Here is a 19,560-nt window from a genome sequence, read left to right on the forward strand (position 1 = left end):
GGGTTTTGGGGGGGGGGGAGGGAGAGAGAGAGAAAGAAAGAAACATTCCTGTACGAGATGGTGTTGGAGGAAGTTTCACTGTGTATCCAGGCATCAGTGTTGGAAAGTCACTGTGGAAAAGTTTGACAAAAAAAAAAAAAAAAGAAGAAAGAAAAAAAATCATTTCACTTTGGTGTCAGGACAGTGGCAGTTTGTGGATCTTGGACACTTATATATTCTACCACTTATAAGTTAATGCTATGAGATATCTTGCACACACACACACACACACACACGAGGCAGCTCGGAAAGGGGACATGAGCACAGAAAGTCAGTGACCAGTGACGACGGACCTAAATGCCTGCCAGTACGAGTGAACGGCTGAGCAGCTGCTTCCCCGCCTGCCGGCGAAGTCAGACCGAAATGAGCTCCCTTTGCTCAGGCAAAAGCACAGACTGCGAGAACACGACGTATTCTTGCACGCAGGTGTCGAAATGACCAAACTTAGAACATTTACAAAAAAAAAAAAAAAAAAAAAAAGAAAAAAAGAAAAAAAGTTGACCGTCACCTCTTAGGTCTAATGGGAAGCTGCAGGACACCTGCCTTGGGAGGTGATCACTTCCTCTTAATTTAAATTTATCTAAATGTACGTCACAGGTACCGGCATCTTCCTACAGCGCTTCCAGTAGGGAAGCGCGTGGTACCATCAGAGAGAGAGAAAAGGAGACAGAGGCTCAACTGCTGTATTTCTGACATCCGACCCTTGCGAAGTCACAAGCCGGGCTGGCGCGATCCGCTGCTCTAACTGCCCGCCAGCAACCCGTGGATGGCCGTACCCGCTGCGTCTTGGAAAAGGGGCTCTGATACCGCACCTGGACTGTGTTGACCCTTGGCATCTCTCACTGTTCAGAGAATGAACAGTTAAGGTTTCAATCTGTGTTCTTCAACGGGGGGCTCGGCAAGGACACTTCACGTGGGGGGGACGAGCGAACAGGCAACCACTACCACGGCTAAACCAATGAACCCTGAAGAGGAGTGACGGAGAGCGGAGACGTTCTGAAAAATGCGGTGCGTTTAATAACAGGCGAGGAACACTTTAACGAGTCTTGGATAGGAGGAGAGTGCTTTCAATTTCCTTACCGGGAGGTGTCGAGGATGGCCATAAAGATCAGAAAATAACGATACAGCATAGCACTTGCAAACTGCTTGAATGCACGTATAATAGCACTTGCAAATTTCAATGCCTTGAAAAGTGGTACTTGATAGTGCACTTATCTTTGCTCACTATCTAGGTAAACAGGTGCCGCATGAGCTATGCAATTTAAAGTGTTGACCCATACTAGACGAAACTGGACTTATGATATGACTTTTTTATATTTTTTTATACTTGAAATTAAATCTTTTGCTTCTTTTTTAAAGCGAATGATTGCTTTTAATGTTTGCACTGATTTAGTTGCATGATTAGTCAAAAAACTGCCATTTGAAAAAAATGTTATTTTTATAGCAGCAAAAAATGAATACAGTTAAATGTATTATACAAAAATTTTGGAACCAAAGAGGCCAACATATTAGTTATAATTTTTATGAGATGGCAAAGCCATCATATATCATGTAGTCATACTGAGCAATCCCTCACGAGGCCTACCAATTGTTTCAGGGTACAAAATGGATTCTGTTTGTTCTATTCAGTGTCTTTTCTATACCATACGCACATGGAACGTAGAGCGAAAAAAAATTACTATTGTAGAATACATTACAATATGTGCATTCTTTAAATCCAATTTTTATGTTTATTTAATAAAGTTCCTTTTAGGTTCTGTTCCATAATAATTTAAACCAAACAATTTTCACTTAGATTTGCTGTTGAAGTATTTTACATTTGTGTACAGTTTAAATAAATAAAAAAGATTGAAAACTGGATGTGCTTTTTTTTTTTTTTTTTCTCCCCCCCAGCATGTAACATCTGGAGAAACTTGCTTACTTTCGGGACTGAATGCGGCTGCAGACGGTGAACTGTCGCATTAGACCGTAGTCGTATTAGTCATTGCAGAAAGCCTTGTCTGAGAGCTCAGCTGCGATCCTAAAAATGTTACACTCTAGTTTTATTGCCGTCTATACGTATAAGCATCTGCTTCTTGCTGTCTGCACCAGTGCAGGGTCTCTGGGCGCAGGAACCACGCTGTTCCGCATACCTGCAGGTCATTTACAGCAAGTTCCTGGTTCACCTGCTGTGTAAGAATGTAACTTCATGTCTAGGTCACTCCCTGATCGGTTACAAGAAGTAAAAAAATAATGTGGAAAGCACTTCCAGGAAAAAGAGGTCAGTACTAAGTTTGATGAACTGTTTGTTTGTTTGTTTGTTTTTTAAAATCAGCTGGCACGGAGATATTTTTTGAGTAAAATACATCCCTTTTACTGACAAAAACCCAAAAATGTTGACAAATATTTTTAGAAATTCTCATCAGCTGCTCAGATATCCAGATACTGATTTAATAGATCTTCACAGATAAATTCTTCCTCCTGGAGACCTGAGCAAATGCCAGCTGAAGCTGACAGAAGGACCGCTGTTGAATTAGCAAGCCTTAGATCTGACCCTGAGACCTGGAAATTGTTGCAGAAGCAAGTTCACGCAACTAATGATGGGTTCTAGTTACAATTCGCACTCAAGCACAGCTCTGCCCACCCCTCCCCAACGCCAGGCACGGGGGTTAAGCGGCTTTTTTCTAGGACCTCTAGGACCTCTAGGTCTAGACCTCTCAGAGCAATTTGCCGTGGCTGTATCAACAACCTGCTGCCCAGAGCTTTGTCCCCCCAACCAGATATTTTTAGTATGGCATAGCTTTCTGACCACCTCGACTGCACGTTTATTGTCAAAGCCACCGCTGGCTATTCCTCCTCCGTCTCTTAGCAGCTTTCTCCCCTGCTTTTTGCTCCTCAGGTCAACCCTGTTATTGGTGAGTTCAATAAATTCCCCCCGAAATCAGTGGCAAAATACATGTCCCTTCAGTCTGAAGGCACATTTGACCTAACATGACACAGTCTTCATTAATAAGACTGGGCTACACTTTTAAAAATGGGACATATTAAGAAATCTTGCCCATTGAAATGCAAGGCCCTGGAGGCTGGGTCTGGTTAGGTTTCGTTCTTAATTGAAAGTGGTTGGTTTCTGGGGTTGAAGCCAAGCCCTGCGTCGGACACTGGGGCTCCTGTGCTCTCCCAGGAGGAAGAAGGGTGTCTCAGCGTGGGGTTCGGACCCGCAGCGCTGGGGAGCAGGGAGCTGCTGGCAGCCTGGATGCCATGAGCTTGGGCTGGCCGGGAGCGAGGAGCAGGAGCGGGCTGCGCTTCGCATCCCGCTGCAAACCCACAAGCTGGCCCCGGACCCTGATTTCTCCGAGGCCAGCAAAGAACACCCCTTTTCTCGGTAAAAAGCTTTCACAGCTTGCTTCCTTCACAGAGCCTTCCCTGCTCCCCATCTGCAGCTGTGGCCCTGACGGTCACGGGGCGGAAAGAGAAGCAGGGAGAGGGGCAGGAGCCGGTGCGGTCTGAGGGGCGGCAGCTGGCAGTGGGCAGAGATGCCGCAGGGAGCAAGGTATCCCCGAGTCCTGGTGCTGACGGCAACCTGTCACACCGATTTCGAAGGCTAAAATGAAATAAGATTTAAACGGTCTTTAATTTTGAGGGACCAACCTGAGACAGTTTGGGCTTCATTTTTCAGAGATGTGACAAGGCGACCGCTCGTGCCGGCTTTTTGCAGGAGGCTGCAGGAACGCCGCTTTTTGCAGCTTCCACCTCCTGCATTTTTGAAATCAGGCAAAATGAAAAGTGAGATGCCCAAACTTAATGGCTGATTTTAAAAACTTTGGTTTTTATTTTCCCATTTGTCATTCCCATCCTCATAAAACTCAGCATCCAGTTTCGTTGCCTTATGCTAAGTTAGGTGCTGTATCGACAAAACCATCTGGGTCAGGTCCATAACCCCTGAGGTGACTGTGTCTCTCTTGTGCCTGATAGGCTTTGAATTCGGTCCTGTAAATGCTAAATCACTGTATTCTATCGTGTGGTAGAATCAATCTCTGCAACCGGAAAATCTTCGTCACACAGGCAAAACCCCCGTCCCTGTGCCTGGACCTCCCACTGGCGTTAATAAGGACGGTGTGAACGGGGTGACTGTCACGACGTGGTGCAAGAGAGCACTTGGTGCATTAACTCTGCACACACCACGTATTTCCACACGTAATAGACACCTACTCCGAAACTGCCAGCTCTCACCTGCTTTGCTTTGTTACTTGTGAGATGAAGTCAGCAGCTGAAATTAATTGCTGTGTTCCCCCTGCCATGGGAGAAGAGGGAAACCCCTCTGTGAATGAATCCTTCTTAAGAATAATTTTGGTTTGGAGTGGTTTCTGCTGTGAAAGGGTTGAAGAACATTTTGCAAAAGGGATCAGAAATACAAATTTTTGTCTAAGAGGAGAGTCTCTCTCTGTTAATACCGGTGTCAGCCTTCAGTAGCTCCCCTGAAGTCTGCAGATGTAATTCAGGCTAGCACCAATATAACTAAAGACACACCTGAGTCTGGTTTTCTTGAAATCCTGGTTGGGCCCAGCTCATTGTCAGTATTTCTGAAAAAAATACTGGTGTTTTGGTTTTTTTTTTTTGCTTTAGGATCAGTAGGTAGAAGATTTAGCAAAACCTGCAGATGTTTCACGACAGATCAGAACACGAGGAGAAGACACCTAACCTGCTCATGAACACAGGGAGAATCTCCCTGCATACGCTGGGATTTGGCCAGGAATTAGCAATCTCTGTTGGTACAAAAGACCCTAGTAGCTTTCGTTTGCTTGCCCAGTCAGTACCCTTGAACCAAAAGCTGGATTTACCTGGCTGCTTGTAATGGTAGGGGCCAATTTTACTCGGGTAACTTCATTGATTTCAGGGGAATTGTTTCTGATTTGTACTAGAGTAAGTGGGAGCAGATTTAGATTCTTTAATGTTCTTCCAGTTTAGCTCTTGGAATAACTTATATTTCATTATTATGTGTTTATGTAATTAGTGCAATTATATCAAATTATATAATTGGTACAATTATTTGGACTCATGTAACCACTGCATATAGCATTCCATGCTGTAAAATCTTTTACTCTGGAAAAAAAAAGAAGTCAATATTACATGGGAATCTTAATTTGTTTTTAAATTCCAGTATAAAATTTAGGGCCTGACCACATGCAAGGAACTTCTGGTTCACATCAGTGGAACCTCTCCGAGCAGGCAGCTTGCAGCCTTCATCATAGATACTGGGTTTTTAATCTGATTTGGCCAATTCTATTCAACAGAGGCCCTCCTTGAATGTGTGCAGCTCTAACCAGTCTTCCTCGTACAAAGCAGAGATGTCAAGTTTTTACACACAGGCCATATAACCTGAGAGATCTCTGAAGCCATCAGAGACCTGAGATATGCGTACAGCTTCCTTATACTTGATCTGATTTACCATCTTTGTGATCTGCCACTGAGCAATTTAAGCCAATACTTTTATTAAATTCATAGGCTCCCTCTTTTCAGCCCTTGAAACTGGGGGGTGAGGGGGGTGTCCCCACTATAATTTGCTTTCAGGGTACATTGTTGTGAAAGCTTGGAAATAGAGGGGTCAGCACAGGAGTCTGTTTGTGGGCAAGGTCAAAGTAAGCGTATCCAGCAAAGCAGAAAAAAGGGCAAGACCAAGGTGTATCCATTTCCCTAGGTCAGACATCACCAGCAAGGAAGACCCAGGCTGAGACCTGGGGTTGCTGAGCACCTGATGGACGTCTCCTAATGAAGGGCTCAGCCTTCCCAGGTGCCGAGCGTTTCGAGCTCTTGCCTGGCCCAAAGGCAGTCATTGAGCCCAGCCGCAAAGTGCGGAGACCCCCAGGTGGGGCACATCTCTACCTAGCGACAGCCCCGCGGAGCCAAGGCGCAGCAGGTAGAGCTTCTCGCTTTGGACCTGCTTTTGGAGAGGGTCCACCTCCCGGTGCGTCCTCCTGCAGTCTGGCCTTTGAAATCAGGCCGGGCGAGGCAGCCGCAGCCCTAAAATGGCTGCGCTGTAGTAGGCTGTAGCTAGTGCTGCCTCGCTGCCTTCCTCCAGCTGGTAAGTGCGCTCAGTGTCTGTTATTTTTATCTTGAGCTTTTGCTTTGTTTTTGAGGATAATTGCACATTATCGCTGCAATATGTTATAATAAGTGCTGTGAGGATGGCTATTGTATCCGAGGGGAAAGAAGATGTGGCTGGGGAGCAAACTTAAACCTATGTGTCAGCAAAACAAACACGCCGTGTTTGGGCTGTGTCAGTCAAGTGGCATTCAGGTTTTGCCCGAGCGGAGGCTGGAGGGCTGATCTCGTCCCTGGTCGCTTTGTCGGATGGAGCGGCTTGCGCCTGTGCCCGTGGAAGCGTTTGTCACGAGCTGCGGAAGAGCTGCAGTGGCCGTGCTGTCCTGCAGCCGGAGCTTAGCTCCTCGCTTGGGCGATGGGGAGCCGGTCCTGGGCGACGCGGCAGGAGCGAGGTAGGAGAGCTGGGTGCTCTACCCAAGTCTATTTGGGGCTAAAGGGTTGTAAATGCTACCAGATGCGGCTCCTGTGAGCTGGAGCAGAGTGGGCTCTTGGACTTTTGGACCCTCCTGTCCTATCTCCTATTTGCTATGTCCTCTGTAATCAGGTTTGCTCTCTTACGGCTTGGTTTTGGGTCAGGTTTTGGAACCGACCCGTAGCCCTGGGACTCCAAGCTTAAAAAAAAAAATAATTCAGGACCTTGTAAATTAAGGCCTTGGGCACTTGTGAAAGGAAACAAACAACTCTTATCTGTCTTAATGAGAGTCGTATATGTGTATTTTGTATCCAATTGTATGAATTATCTTCAGCAGTGATACTTTGTAAGACCATGTAATTTATGAGGTGGTTATCCGTGACTCATAAGTATTTATTTATGTCTTATATGCATTGTGTATGCTTGGCTTGATTGGGGTGGCATGTTTGCATGGGTGAGTGTGCATTTTATGTGTAAACACACACAGACAAGAAACGCAAGGCTTTAAGCAGATCAACTTCTGCCGTGTTAATGCTTCTGTAACAAAATATATTTTGGGGCATTCTGATGATAGATGGGATGGAATGCAGTGTAGCTACCCACTGCTTTGAGTAGATTTCTTGACTGTTATGTACCTCATCCGAAGCATGTTGTCTTACGTGAAGCGTGTGGTACGTAGGTGCCCTCGTGACGGCTGAAGAGAAGGCAGCCCGTTCTCAGATGTGGCTGTGCTCCAGCCGGCTCCACATCCAAGAGAGCGCAGCAAACCACTCTGCTCAGCCCGCGCTTTGAAATTGTTCAGAAGTTGGTTTGGTCTTTAGCACAGTTTGGAGCAACCTTGAGGCTGCCTTTAGGGCAGCTGCCGGGGTCCCCAGTTCTGCTGCAAAAGCTGAGAGAGTGCCAGAATATCATCGTGCGCTGGGCACGCGTCCCGCATCGGGCCGCGATTCCTACGCTGGCGGCCGCTGGGCAGCACTCGGGCAGAGCGTGACAATGAATCAACCCGCTTTATGGGTGGGTTCCCTTTACGTTGTTCTCATTTTCGTGTCCCCACCCCCTGACAACTGTGGACGTGTGAAGCTCAGAGAGCGTTGCTTCCTGACCATATCGCTTTGAATTGGGTTACTGCATCAAGCAGGGAAAGTAAAGCTATGTTTAAGTTTTACCCCAAATGAAAGCTTTTTCTACTCTGCGTGCCACAAATAGACTTTTAATTATGGGAAGCGTATACTATAAGTGCATCCTGGGATTTGATTCCGTGCTTTGTCTGTCGAGCTTGTGAATGTCCCAGGTCTTACTGGAATCTTCTTCTTCATCATCGCTAGTTGCATTCCACAGTAAACTGGGTATAACTACAAAAGGAATGGCAAACCAGTCCATGTGCTGATGGCCACCAGTTTTCTCTCTTCGACAGAATTACTTGTGGTGATGTTGGGTGTTACAACCATTCAGATGCGCTCTGTGACGTGCTGGGCTTAAAAATCTGTTGGTGTTAATGGAGGGCCAGATTCAGTTATTCACACCTGTGGAAAGTGGATTCAAAATCCCACCAAATTGGAATTCCCCAGTCAATTGCGGTCATAACCAGGCTGCAAGACTGCACAGAGCAAAGCCTGTGGTGCTTCTGGTGCAATATCGGAGCCTGGCTGAAGATGCTGCAAGTCCACAAGCTTCTGTTCAGTTGCGCCCGTTTGCACCAGGTATGAATTTATCCTGCTGGCTTGTAGACAAAACCTTTGCTTTAGATCAGTCAGCAGTCGGGCTCCCGGTGTTGTGCTGTGTATCTCCGTAGCTGGTGATAGCAGCTATTGTTCTTTTCTGCAATATGTTCATGGCATCAGGCATTATGACTCATGTCATAATACCATTGTGAGCCGTTTGTTTAATAATACAGCATCTGTATCATGTCACTCTAACAATGTTCTTAATTCTTTCTATTATTAACTTCTGTTTTGAAATGTTTATACTTGTAATTTAGCTTTTCAAATTCTCACTGGGCATAAGCTGGCGTAAGAGGAAAAGGTTCGTAAACACATCTGACAAATAAGTTATTGGCCATGCCTGATCAGAAAAGTGAGAAGTGCATTTGTTTAAAGCTTTTTGGTTAGTAATAAACAGTAATACAGGCTTCATCAACACCTAGAAAGGAAAATGCTGCTGCTACTCCTGTAGGACTAGTTGGAGTTAAATGTTAATGGTATCTTTTAATTTGACAAAGCGGGATGTTGAAGAAAAGGTAATTTGCTTTTTTCCTGTCAACCAATTTAGTAATTTGTTAGGGTGATTGTTCTTTTAGCCAGGGGTGTATCCACCTCCTATCTAGAGATCTTTGAAGCCATTTGTGCATCCCTGGCACCGTGCAGAAAATGAAGAACCTCCTTGGATCTTCATTTCTGTCCACTAGCAGAAGAGAGGAGCAGGATCCAGCAAAGATTTGGGCAGCAGATCTTCTATCGAAGCTGTTGGAGCAGGAACCCTTAGCCTATAAACAGTTTGGGGTCAGGGAACATCTGAAAAGTTCTTTGTTGTTGTTGTTTTTCTGTTGTTGTTGTGTTTTTTCTGTCTGATCAACTTAGCTTCTGGCAATGTTGTTATACAGTGACAACCCAGAGGTGTCTTTCTGGAAAACAGAAGAGTTCTGGAACATAAATGTACCCCTCTTCTATTCTGCTGGGATGTCTACAGTGACCCTTTATTGGGGCTCGGAGTAAATCTTGCCGTAATTGATAGAAACAGCTTTAAAAGAAAAGCAAAACAGATCATGAAGGAAAGAAAGAGCTGATAAAGCTTCTAGCATCAAGAGTGTGCATGTTGAAACACTCTCTAATTATATATTTATCCAATCCAGTTAATACTACAGAGCTTGCAAAAAAAGCCCCATAATTAGGGGTTATGAAAATGTCTACATAGCAATAATATGGCACCTAAATATAGCATCTTTCCTCCTGAAGCACTTTACATCATTTGAGAACCATGGACTCAATTCACAGCTGGCATTCACAGGTGCAACCTTATTGATTTCAACGGAATAGTGCCATTTTTACCAGGGATGGATTTTGTCATAAATGGAAGTTTTATCTATCCTACGGGCTTGTAGGTCTGCCCATCACAATAGTATCTGCATATCTTTTACATCAAATTAGCTGGCAATAGCAAAGCCTTTAGCAGACTTCACAGAGTCTCTGCCACATCTGCCTTCTCGTGCTGCAGAAATCTTTGCTTAGGCTAAACTTACTTGTACTGTGTATTTTGGGGACCGGAAGAGAAGAACAGCTGATGGTAGCAAAGATGTATGATGCTCTTTAGGTGGGTAAAGATGGCTTTGGCTGTGGGTTTTGTTTTGCCTTTCTTCCGGAAGCTGATTTCACGGTATCTTGATTGAGAGTGTCAGGACTTTGGGAGTTGTGTTGCTCAGAGCACACCTGGAAGCTCAGACACATGTTCCTGTATGTAGCAGGATTCAAATGATGTATTGGTCATGGTATCCATCATTGATGAGGTGAAAGGATAGTGCTGCACATAATGTTGTAATTGAATTTAGGATAACCTCATACAGTTTAAAAAATTGTAAGTGAACTTTGTCCAAACTGGAATTTGCCAAGTCACCAGGGCTAAGGCTTAACACTGGAATGTACCACTAGACTCCCCAGTGTTGGAATAGGCCCTGGAGATTTTGGTTTACTTCTCTGCTGGTTCACAGGTTTCCTATAAAACTAAGGACAAGCCTTTTAGCTGGCCAGCAGGTTGCGGGAGGGGATTCTGCTCCTCTGCCCCGGTGAGACCCCGCCTGCAGTGCTGAGTCCAGCTCTGGAGCCCTCAGCACAGGAAAGACGCAGACCTGTTGGAGAGGGTCCAGAGAAGGACCACAAAAATGATCAGAGGGGTGGAACACCTCTCCTATGAGGACAGGCTGAGACAGTTTGAGTTGTTCAGCCTGGAGAAGGGAAGGCTCTGGGGAGACCTTATTGCAGCCTGCCAGTGCTTAAAGGGGGCTTATAAGAAAGATGGGGACAGACTTTAGACAAGGGGTAACGGTTTTAAACTGAAAGAGGGTAGGTTTAGACTAGAGATAAAGAAGAAATTTTTCACAATGAAGGTGGTGAAATCCTGGCACAGGTTGCCCAGGGAGGTGGCAGATGCCCCATCCCTGGAAACATTCAAGGCCAGGTTGGACGGGGCTCTGAGCAACCTGATCTAGTTGAAGATGTCCCTGCTCATGGCAGGGGGGGGTGGGCTAGAGGGTTTCTTCAGGTCCCTTCCAACCCAGAGATTCTATGATTCTCCTTCATACTGCCTCTACTATGAGAAAGATAGTATTTTCTCAGTGTGAAGTGAAAGAGTCATACTAGGAACTCAGAAGGAAAGGAAAAGGAGACGGTTTTATACTTCAGCCATATTTGCCACTACCTTGAATAGCACAAGCAGTTCTGGACTGCTCATCTCAAACACAGCAGAACTTGGAATAGTTGAGAGAAAGACAAAAATGCTGAGCTGAACAGCTTCTGTGTGAGGAACAATTTTGCCTGGGGAAGAGGAGAGGTTGGTGGGGTAGGAGTGAATTCTGCAAGGCAACAGCAGCAGTCAGAAGGTGAGCAGGGACTGTTTGTTCTGTGGCAGTACCTCAGTTACGGTCATTAAATGAACTAGAAAAAAACATGCTTAAAGCAAACAAAAGGAGATGTTCTCTGTGCAACTGGTGGTGGACACAAGGAATTCACTGCCAAAGGTGGCTGAGGAGACTAAAAGCTTATTTGGGTTCAAAGGATGACTGGACAAGTTTGTGTAGAGAGATGCATGGAGGATTACTAAGTAGCTAGAAACCACATCTGGCTTAGGAAATACCTTGATCTGAATATAGCTGGAGGCTAACAGAAATGTGAGGGAAATAGTGTAAGTGATTGCCTTGTTTCTACTGTTTTCTGGCTGTCTGGCCGCTGGGCTAGATGGACTGGTATGGCCATTGCTCTGCTCGTGCTCAGTATGGCAACTGTTATGGCAGGTCGTTGCAGCGGGTGGACATGAGTCATTGCTCCAGAGGCCTTGTGTGCTCCAGTTCTCCTCCAGCCTTGACTGGGGAACTTGGTCTCGCATTGCTCGTGAAGGTCTGGGTTCAGATCCTCAGTGAAACGCATCTGGATGATGTTTTGTACTGGAATACCAGCTTAATATGGATGGAGGGGAGAGGCTGTGGAGTACTGAAAATCAGCCCCGTTTCCTGTAATAACTGATTTTCCTTCGAGGCCTTTTCTCCAAAGCTTTACAAGACAGACCTTGCATAGCTTCAGAGCTCTGAAAGGATTGAGGAGCTGTAAAATCTTATTGTGGAAGAGAATAAATTATATTGGGCAACTCCTACACACATACAGGAGAAAAAAATTCACCTCCTCCCATAATATCAGATTGTTGATATTCCCTGCATAGAACTGTAGGGAATAAACAAATGCATTCATTAACATTTGCCCAGTAAGGTGAACTGAGGACAGAATATCAGTCCAGATATCCAGGCTTATCTCTGAATTTCCTGGATTTTATGGGTTTAAGTCTGACTCTGAACAGGTCTTAAGGGCATTTTCTTGGTGGATTAGAAGGGTCTGTGTTTGGACAGTCCCATCTATAGTACCTATGGGATTGTACAAAGCCCTAGTTTTACTATTTGTATCTGTTCTAAAATCCTGCTATTCATTTGCCGGAGTCAAACAGCTTTCAAACTGGAATTAGAGTTGGGCATATAGCACGAGGAGAGTACACATCTGGAAAGAGCTCGAAAGACTCAACCAATGTTTCACAGACAATGTTGGAAAACAAACAAAAACCCCTCTGAAAATGTGGTCTACAGATGGGTCTTTATATTCTCTCCCCCGTTATTTTAACGGGGAAAATTCATCTTTAACAGAAAGGCATTCGGCACAATAACAGCAGGAAAATGACTCAATGGGAGTCATTTTCCAGGATACCTTTCTGTCTGGGTCAGAGCACAACTCCTGTGCCAAGAGACTCCGTTCCTCACGGGATGGCTGCAGTGTCGGAAATGCCATCACCTTTATCGGTGTCTTCTGCTGGAACAGCACTGGATGAAGCTCTAAATTTGCTCGGGGTATTCTGCCAGTAGTGGTTGCTGGTATGGGACTCTCCTGCGGGCTTGCCCAATTTGCCACAGAAAGCATCGCGTGGCTCGGGCGGCCAATCCCAGCTCCAAAGATGGTGTGCTTGTTGCAAGCTCGTGCCAAGCCATCTGTAAGATTTGTCAGATAAATGTGACTAGCGAAGTGGCACTCGTGAGCAGATGAAGGGAAATTCCCTAGGGGATCCTTTATTCACTCGTCATTAGCAGGAGAGGCAGTGGGAAAAATCATTGTTTAGCTGTTCAGAACACCGGTGAACATTTGATACTGAATAATCTTTAAGTTGGGGGCCTGTCAAACATGTCTCGAGCAGTCCAGACTGTGCTGGAGGCAGAGTATCATGTTCTGCACGTGGGGCTTACCTTGCTGAAGATGGATAAGGATATCTGAGTTCCTCAGTCTTGTATTTTGCCTCGAAACCACCTCTCGTCCCTGGGGCAGCCTTATTCAAAGTGAGCTGAGGCATGGAGCAGCCTGGAGGTGCATTGCTGCTGTTTGCCTGTGTGTATCCCTCATCTTAAATGGAAAATAAAATCTGACCCTGCTGTGAGGAAGTACTGCCCGCTCCCTAAATGAAACCTGCCTGCGGGCTCTTTGGTGGCAGCTTTGCAGTGAGGATTAAATCCTACCTGCTCTAGTTATGAGGCTGACCTGGATGAGATGACTCGTGGGGCAAACTTACTGACCTCTGTCGCTGATATTTTTTTTTTTTTGGTGAGCTAAGTGGGCCCACGGTCCGTGCTGATGAGAAACAGGTCACCAGTCTCATGTGTTGATCACAGAACTCCTTTGGTGCAACTCACTTTGCTGCACTAAAAGCAGTTTTTAGTCTTGGAAATGGATAATCTAAGCTCCCCTGGCTGCCTTCCCCAGGCAAGAGGCTTTAGGCAAAGCCCTTGATTTTTTATTTTTGTGGTGGGACAGGGAGGTTTTATGGCATCTCGGTTTATGTGCCAACAAGGGCATGTGTGGGTACCTGCAGGCATGGAGTATCCTGCTCCTGCTGCTATGAGCTCTGGTTACTCATTCAAATTCCACTTATACTTAGGTTTAAACTGGAGCTTGGAAATTAATGCAAACATCATAGTCTTGAAAGCTACAATAGTCTAGTTGCACTGATGGGGGTCTTTTTCCTCCCAGGGAGGATTGGGTGAGGGGACTAAGCTGGAGTTAGGGGAATGGGAGAGAGGGGATTGCAGCATCCCAGTTCCCCAAACTCCACCATGGGCTGGAGAGCAGTACAGGCCTCCTCTCCAGGGAGGTTTACTTAGAGCTGGTGAAGGGGACATAGGGAGAGATGTTTTCTCCTACTAAATCCCATAAAACCATTCACCCAAAAGGCTTGCTGGTGTAGGGTACTGTGAAAGATTCCGATATCTCCCACCACTTCTTCACATAAATTGAGGTGAAAACCAAACCAACCGATCCATAAAACTGCTGTCCCGTAGAAAGGGTCCCAATTCCACAGTCAGCAGCTTCAGTATGTGGGCAGACTTTCAAAAGCTGAACCTCTCTGCAGTTCCACTAAGCTTGAGGGAGACATGAAGCAATATCTGACTTCAGATGGTAGTATGTGAAATGTAAGACTATAATCAGTGAATCTTTGTCAGTGAATGGCTCGTTTGCCAGATGTGGCAGGTTTTGGCAGTTAAAAGGTATCTGTGAATTTGTGTTGAATGCACTGGATAGCTAGAATAAATGAGGATATTGCAACAACAGCTCCAGACCTTGTTTCAGCTTTCCTTGTTAATAGATGAACTTCTGTTGACTCCAATACAATGTGCTTGCTTGCATGAGATCGGTCTTTTTTTTTTATGCAGGAAAAAGTCACATCACAAGAGACCTTTGATGTTTTAATATGTCCTGGCATATCGATGGATACGTCCAGTGAAGAAGAACAATCTGGGACGCTTGGTCTGCGTTTGTGCTTTGCTGGAGATTTGATATGTAACCTCGAGCAAATCTATTAATCTCCCAGTACCTCAATTCCCCAAATGCAAAATGGAGATAATAAAACATAACTCCCTTAGCAGGGTAAACACATTAAAAAATGCACTTAAAAGCAGTTGGGTACTAGATTAATGGAGACCTATATCTTGTGGGAAAGATTTGTTGTATTATAAATAATACGTCTTCACAATTATTCCATTTAGTCTGCCTTGAAGCCTTCAAAGACATACCACGCAAATGTTTACTGGCAGCGTGTTTCCCCCCTTTTATTGGCCAACAACATGTTTAGACCAGACTTTGCTGTGGCAAAGTATTTCAGTGCATTGCACATGGCAAATGGCTCTTTTACTGTAAAACTAGATTTATTTTTTTTTCAGAGAATACCCCAAATAATGCTGTACTCAGCAAAAGCCTATGCACCTGGAATAGCTGTCTGAGCAGATTTTCCTTGCAAAATATTCTGTATGCTTCTGCCTAAAGCTCTCCACTTAAACAGAGAATGATGGAGATCAGGTGGGTACCAAGGACAAACTTTTTAAGGGTGAGTTAATTTTGCATATAACCACCTGAAAGAACTTGGGTATATCTAAAATCAGCGAAGCAATGCTGGTGCCTAGGCATCCCGGACAAAAAGGCCAGTGTTGCAGAGCATGGTTGAAATACCTAGGGTACAAAGAGGGGGTCTGGGGGACTCCCACTACAGGGCTAGAGCACAGGAGCTATTCAGGCCGTTAGACCACCCACTGTTCTAGCAGTGTTACTTAGCTTCCCTGGACTCTGTAATTACTCTTGTCACGTTACTGAGGATAACATAGAAATATTGCAAGCATTTGCCTTGAACTTGGAGTGTTGAGGCTTATGTAAGGGGGGAAAAAGGGCTACACAGAGACTAAAACGAAGGGTGTGATTCTTATCCCACTTGTGCTTGTTTTGTGCTGGTTTTGCCTCTGCTGGAGTAGTTTTTCTTTGACGTCGATGTAATGGGTTCAGAAGCAGGCCTCTGTGTGTTTGTGAAACATCTTTGTCTGCCTGAAAGAGGTGTGTATGAGGGTATTTTGAGGAGAGCAGCAGCCTGGAATTGGCATTTGCTTCAGTTCAGATAGGAATTTTTTTTTTCCCCCTCATACAGTGAAAAGCCAGGGTGATGTGAAGAAGAGCGAAAGCTTTGTTTCTGTGATCAGGACATCAAATAGAGAATTGCATTTCCTCGGGTGCCTTTCCCATGGGGATGTTCCTCCAGAACTGATGATGGCAGAGGTGTGCTGCAGGCTGCTGGGGATGGGGAGCTAGACCACTAGTGTGCGAGGCCATCCCAGGAATGGGGGGAAAAAACGTAATAAAACTGTGTCAGAGATAATCCCAGATCTGTTTTTTTTTTTTTCTGTGCAGCTCAGGAGGTCTCATACAGCCAGCTGAGAAGGGTTGGGTACCAGGAGGGTTTGCTTTTAACCTCTGCCCTGCAGCACAGGAACTATTGAATTGAGGCTTTTCTTGGTGTCTGCTGCTTTGACTGCAGTGGTAATGCTTTTGGGTGAAAGGCACCATGGAAGAAAAGCAGTGGCACAAAAATATGAAAAACCCTAAGAAGAATACCCTGAGACAAAGATCAGCTGGGAGGAGAGGTAGACTTGCAGACAGGGCTTCCATGTCAAGCATTAGCAGTCCTGACAGTCCTCCTGATCTGCTGCTAACAGAAACCACAGCAGTGTTTATTTTAATACCTGGCAAACACCTATGCATTGGGTACGAATGAAAAGTTGATCTCATGCTTGGGAGGAGTTTGGGAAGAGCGAGTACGTGCTACTCGGCCGTACTCCAGGCGGTGCTGGCCAGTCGCTCCCGTAGGCGATGCTGGGGATGGCGGGAGAGCTCCCGGTCTCTCGCGGGCTGCAGGTGCTGCGGCGAGCACAGCTCTGAGCCTCAGCCTGATCTCCGCTCTGCGCGGGCTGTGTTAGAGGAGCCTGTAAGAGGGCTGAGGTTTGGTTATCTCTGACCCCTGGGTGGGATGCTGTCGCTGAGAAGGTAGCATTAACTTGTGGGTACCCATGTGCGCTGCTGGGATGGCACTTCTGGTTATAGAGTTTATTAATGTTTATTCCACAGCAGAACCAAAGCAGCCTAATACTTGTCCTCTAATACTGGAAAGACAAATATTTGCATTATTTCCACAGTTCATCGTGGAGAGGCCCATGGAGAGAGACTAGGTAGGAGTAGATACCCCACACCGGGGGAATTATTTCTCCATAGTGCTAAACTGGAAGTGAAATATTTTGTATTGCATGACTGCTATTGTTGTTGGTATATGTCCTAGTGAAAGGCATTTCTTTCAGGTATTGCATCACCTTTTGGTGCCTACAGTATACAGATTAACAAAAGAAAATATCTGTTTTAACTGGGAGTACTACAAATTACTCTAGATATTCCTTTGATGATATTGTGCCTGTACTTTCTATTGTGGTTCAGATTACCTCCATTGGTAGTGTCTCATGCTTTCTCAAATCAAATCACTTACAAATATATGTTGGTTTTAATTGTTTTGAACATGAAATCATATAATGCAGGGTCATTTATTCTTCTGTCTTGTGATCATCTGTTACCTAGACCAGCAGACAACAAAGGAAAAAAGTGGTAGTGCCAATCTACTATGTGTCACTATGAGTATGTATAGCACCTAGCAGGGTTGGGAGTATATGTTACCGACACTGCTATGGTGTGAAGGGACCTTATTGCTCTAGGCACTACACAGACAGACAGTAAAATACGATGCCTTCCCAAAGAGCTTATGAACGAAATGCAGTTAATGATCAATTGATCTTTGCAGCAGAATCCTGTAGGGGACCAGCGGATCAAGGCTGCATAAGTAAATGATGACGTGTACAATAATGACACCTATTTATCCTACTGACGTTCTAGGGGCATCCACGTTACACTTGTGCAGAGGTTTGGGGTTTCTTGGGTTTTTTGGGAAGAATCTGCAAGTACTACCTAGTGTGAATAAGAGGACTTGGAACAATGAAGTTTAATGTCTAGCTAAGGGCATGTGGATCACACGGGAAGGATGTCCCAAAATGACTGGTAAGAGAGATAGCAAGGATCACTTCAGAGAAGGCTAAAAGGGTATTTTCACCTATGCTGAGCTTCCTTACCCATAAAGACAAGTCATCCAGAAACTGAGACTTTTGCTTGGTGCAGCAGAGAGGCTGCTTGCGAAGTTACCCTGCTAGACCTGAGTGTACATGTTGTGCCATCATCCTGCAGCAAGAAGGGGAGGCAAGGAAGGCCCTGGCAAGCCTCTTTTCCTAGAAACTGGAACTGGGGAGAGGCAGGATAGAAAGAAGTCAATAAAGAGGATGTAGTGGAAGTGATTAGAGGACCAAGGGAGGACAAGGAAGGGCAAGACTTCAAGAAGAGGAATGTGGATCTGCTGTTGTGCAGGTGTTGATGACTGCTCAAGGCTGAGGATGGGGAGACTGAATTTCATGTTTCCATAGGAAAGGTGTTCCAAGACTCAGACTTCTACCTTTCAGACTGGTAGAGTGGAGGAGGGCGTTGCAAGAGGATGAAACCACACCACATCTTTGCCTGTTTTTTTTGGGAAAAAAAGTGCTGCAGTTGCATGGAAATAAATGTGTGGAGGGGAGGTTGAAGGAGCGTCTAAAACTCCCAGAAAAAGGTCTGAAATTGTGGCAAGTAAGGTTCATTTACCCTGGAGGAGCAAAGCTGGCCTTAGAGGAAATGGCAAAGTGAGACAGCAAGTGTGGAGACAAAACCTAAAAATCCCAGTCACAAAGATGTGGACAGGCTGCCTCTGGAGAACATATGGTGGAGGTGGCCAGCATGTAAGGAAAGGAGGACAATGGAGGTATGACCAGGGCAAAGAGATTGAGTTAAAGCAGAAAACAGCATGTGACTAAATTGAAATAAATATTTGGTGTTTTGCTTTCTTTTCCTCTCCCAGGTATTACATACAACTTTGGTAGGGACTGTAAAGTATTTTGGAAGACACTGTTGAGAAACAGTAGTAATTTTAAAGGGTAAGGAAACAGTTCAACATGTTTGGTGATGATTTTAACTATTGGTTTCATGGCAGAATTTAGCTGCAAAAACTCAACCTGCATTTCTCAACTTCACATGAACATGCGAATATCTTCATATGAATAGGACAGCTTAACACTTAAATAGGCAGAGAAAGCGGCAACTGGAGACTAAAAATGCAGATTAAATAAATACAGATTCAATATGAATCAAACGGATTCAGATGTGAAATCTGCAAATGCAATCTACTGCAGTGTAAATCGGGTTTATTTCAAGTTCCCAAGTTTGAACTGCACCTGAAAAAGCTTAGCCTAAATAGAAATATGCATCTGTATAAAGCTTCTTGCCAGAGTTTAAAAATTAATTTTAAGTTAAATTAGTGCGGCTTTTGGTTATAAACAAAAGATGTATGTTGAAGTGGAAAGTGTACTCAGATTTATGGACTTCCAATAGAGCGCACATACTGCAAACCCACTGTTTACAGCATGAAAATCAGTGCAACAGTGGCAGATGCAGAACACGGTGGCATAGGATGGTCTTGGTTTCTTTCATCTTTGCCATGGACTATCCTACTGTAAGAACTGAAGATGGGGGGGAGCCAAGAGGAGACTTCTTCTAGCCCTTGGGGTGTGGAAGGTTAGTGGTGAAGTATTTATACTGTAGTACTTCAGGGAACTGAGCTTTCAATACCTTACAGATGGTTGGTCTATAAATGGACGAGTTTCCCTGTCATCCTTTCCTTTCTTCTCCTCATGGTGTGGAAAACCATAACTAGAAACATCACTTGCATCAGTGAATTGCCTTTTTTCTTCCCCTGCGGGCTGTGGAGGCTCAGATCTTTCCACTGCAAAGTCAAGAGCTGATAATCCTCCGCAGGGTCACCAGAGCTGCTGAGGTGCCAGACTTTGGCTGCTCCCTTGGTTC

This window comes from Phaethon lepturus, unplaced genomic scaffold (genome assembly GCF_000687285.1).
Source record: "Phaethon lepturus isolate BGI_N335 unplaced genomic scaffold, ASM68728v1 scaffold24042, whole genome shotgun sequence".
Classification (NCBI taxonomy): Eukaryota; Metazoa; Chordata; class Aves; order Phaethontiformes; family Phaethontidae; genus Phaethon; species Phaethon lepturus.